A 3,896-nucleotide genomic window follows, 5' to 3' on the forward strand; every position below is an offset into this window, starting at 1 on the left:
TTTTTTCAGAACCAGGAATTGAACTCAGGCCCTTGAGCTTGCCAGGCAAGCACTTATTCTACTGAGCCATCTCCCCAGCCCCATGGCCTACCATTTTGTAGCTCTGTGTACTTTGCAGCCCTCCTTAGGCCCTGGAAGGTTCTGTCCTTGGTGCTGAATGAGGGAACAGCTACTGCCCACCTGAGGGCATTGCCTTTGAAATAGCCTTCAGATATACTGGCATGGAAAACAACAAGGAAAACACCAGAAAAGAAAAAGCATTATAAAGTGTGATGAGAAACTCCAATACATTACTGGTGGGAATAGAAAATGGTATGGTCTCCCTCAAAATCTTAAACATAGAATTACCATATGATTAGCAATTCCATTTCTATGTATATATCCAAAAAAATTGAAAGTAAGTGTTCAAGCAAAAACCTGTACATGAATTTGGCTCGTGGTGAAATGATTTCATGGGATAGTCAAAAAAGGAAATACCTAATATTAAAACAGAAACACTAAATCTTCTGGAGGAAAATGTAGATAGAAATCTTAAAGACATAGGAGTAAGTAGAGCGTTCATGAACAAAAACCAAACTACATGGGAAGTACTTCAAAGAATCAACAACTGGGAGCTCATCTTTTTGAAAAGTTTCTGTACTTCAAAGCAAATCTCCAATGGAGTAAAAAGAAAACCCACAAACTGGGAAAAAAATTACAGCCAACTGTCCCTCTGACAAAGGCCTTCTATTTAGAACACATAAAGAATTAAAAAAGATAAGCCTCCCCTAAATTCAAAGAACCAATCCAAAAATGGGCAACTGGGATGAATATACATTGCTCAGAGGGAAAAATATAAATGGCAAGTAACTATATGAAAAAACATTCAATATCATTGGTCCTTTGAGAAATGCAAATTAAAACAACACTGAAATTCCATCTCAACCCAGAAGGAATGGCTAACATCAAGAAGTCAGCCAATAACAAATACTGGAAAGGCTATGGAGAAAAAGGAACCCTTCTCCACTGTTGGTGGGAATGCAGACTGGTACAACCACTATGGAAATCAATGTGGAGACTCCTTAAAAAGCTAGGATTGGAGATCCCATTCAAGCCAGCTATTCCTCTTCTGGGTATTTTTCCAGAAGAACTGAAAGCCATATACCAAAGTGATATATGTGCACCTATGTTTATAGCAGAGCAATTTTTCACAGCTAAATCCTAGAAATAATAAATAAATAAATAAATAAATAAATCCTGGAAACAACCCAGATGACCATCAACTGAAAAATGGATAAAGAACATTGGTATTTTTACACGATGGAGTATTGTTCAACTCTAAAATAGTATAAATTTGAGTCTTTTGTCGGTAAATGGATGCAATTAGAGAACATACTCTTAAGTGAAATAAATCAGGCCTGTATGTGAAAACATCATATTATCTCCTTAGTGTAAGAACCTGAAAGAGAAAAATGGAATCTGAAGTATAAAATAGATACTGGGAAAAGGGAATGAACTTATTCAAAAGGAAAGAATTACAATGTTAAGGAGACAGACAGGAGACGGAGTGGGGGAAAGAGATTTATCTATGTATGTAAGCAGGGTGGTTTGGACAACTGTACTGTGCATTTCTGCTGGTCTATGGAAAGGAGCAGATCATACTTTGTTTTATCTCCTTTTTTTCAATTGTTTGTATTTTTTCTCTTCTTAGTTTCTTATACATTTCTTTCTTTGTTTTTTCTTTCTTCTTCCAATTTTACATGCATATATCTGTTAATAGGAATAACTGGTTCGAAGACAACACTATGTATTTCAACAAATACTGTGAAATTCATATTATTTTGTTAAGTGAAATTCTGTATCACTTGTAAATTTTTCTATGTTTATTCTAACTTGTACTCTCTTTAAATAAATAAATAAATAAGGAAACACCCTAAACTGTGTGGTGTGTGAGTGGCGCTATACTTAATGCTCCATGATTGGATAGCAGACATGTGGTAGGGTCAAAGGTCCTTCCTGCAGAACCACATGGACAATTCCCAGCCCACATGCAGAACCAAATTTATCATACTCTAGATTCATGAAAGAAGCACACAGCTCCAGGGCCACATTCTAGCCTGCTAGCAATGCACGATTCCCACGCAGAGTCACCAGCCATGGTGGTAAATGGTCACTGGTGTTGGCTAAAACAAATCACAGTAAGGATTCATCATCCACTCAGAGAACAACTTGTCATCTCATTATAAGGCAATGAGATACAGGCACTGCTCAAAAAAAAAAAAAAAAAAACTTGGAACATTTTTTAATTTCACTTTGCAATGCCAGGTATGTAGCAATAATCCCAGCACTGTAATCCCAGCACTCAAGAGGTTAAGGCAGAAGGATTGCTGTACATTCAAGGTCAGCCTGAGCTACAAAGTAAGTTTGAGGCCAGCCTGAACTATAGAGTGCAACTCTTGTCTCAAAATGACAAAAACAAAAAAACAGTAACAAAAGAATTTTGCTTTTCATTTATTATAATTTCCTTGTAGAGGCAGCACAGAGACTCACAGAACGTGGAGGGACCTCTGATGCCAACAGTTGGACACACCCCTGCTTCCTAGTGCTGTTTCCCCATGGAGGAGTGCACAGGGACAGAGAACCTCAGCAGCCATCGGAGAGCAGGCACACAGTCACAGAGTATTTGCTGTGTTGCCGATTTCTTCTCTTCTCTTAGAAGTCATTACAATTCTGCCATGCTCTGTGAATGCTGTTGCCCACTCATTCTGCTCTTCCTGTAGGTTATTCTCAACTCAGGATGCAGCTCTTTATATTAAAATGAGTTAAATACTCATCCAGCTCTTTCCCCGACACAGGCAGCAAAGCCCAGGGCCAACCTTGACACCAACGCCGGCCATGTCCTCCACAGGAGAGGATGATGCTGCCCACAGGGGGCTGGCTTTGCTCCTACTACAGGGAACATGCCCACAGGGCAAATCCACGCTGGAATCAGAGTTGCTGGACCCACATCCCTGGGAGATCCTCCTGCAGGGAAAAATAGATGTGGGTGCTAGTGCCTTATCCTTTAATAGCAGAGGCAAATGAGATACAGTGAGGCGAAGCAAGCTGTCCAAAGTCACAGAGCTGCCAAGTAACCCATTTATGGGCACCAGAAGCTTGGCTCTTGATTCTCAGGCTGTGTTTCCCATACTATTCATGAATCTGGACCTTGTCTGTCCACCCCACTCAGCTACGAACTCCAGGACCTCATCCAGTGCACGGGCAGACATGGACACGGTGGAAGAGGGATGAATGGATGTCTCAGGAGAGCCACTCGGTCTTGACTTCCTGTGTCTTCTTGCAGGGCTCTTCTGTGGTTAATATAATCCTGGTTAGTGCTTCTTGTTCCAATAAAGAGGATTCTGAGGCTACAGTCTTCAGCTTGGCTAGAGTAAAGTGTGCTTCCTGTGGGGCATGGGCGCCATCTGCCTGCAGCGTCATGCTAAGGCCGTGCATGCTGCAGAAAATCATTTGATGGAGTAGTGGCTGGACTGCAGGGTAGTTGTCTGAAAATCACTCCACAACCATGGGGACTGATAACAGTGGCTCGCCAGTTTTTGGGACCATGATGTCCCATAAGAAATCATTTTAAGGTGCTGAGCAGATAGCCAGGTTGTCTAAGTGCCTGCCTAGCAAGATCAAGAGCCCAGGTTCAATCCGCAGTTCTGCATGCAGTGCCAGCCACCAACATAGGGCATGGTGGTACACGCCTATAATCCCATCACTGGGGAGGCTGAGACAGGAGAATCACTAGGAGTCTGAGCTGTGAGACACTGTGCCAAATAATTTTTTTTTAAAAATTAGAGGCTGCTGGGCTGGAGAGATGGCTCAGTGGTCTAAAGCACCTATTTAGAACAAGCTTAGCAAAGCACAGGGAC

This window comes from Octodon degus, unplaced genomic scaffold (assembly GCF_000260255.1).
Source record: "Octodon degus isolate 3935 unplaced genomic scaffold, OctDeg1.0 scaffold00268, whole genome shotgun sequence".
Lineage (NCBI taxonomy): Eukaryota > Metazoa > Chordata > Mammalia > Rodentia > Octodontidae > Octodon > Octodon degus.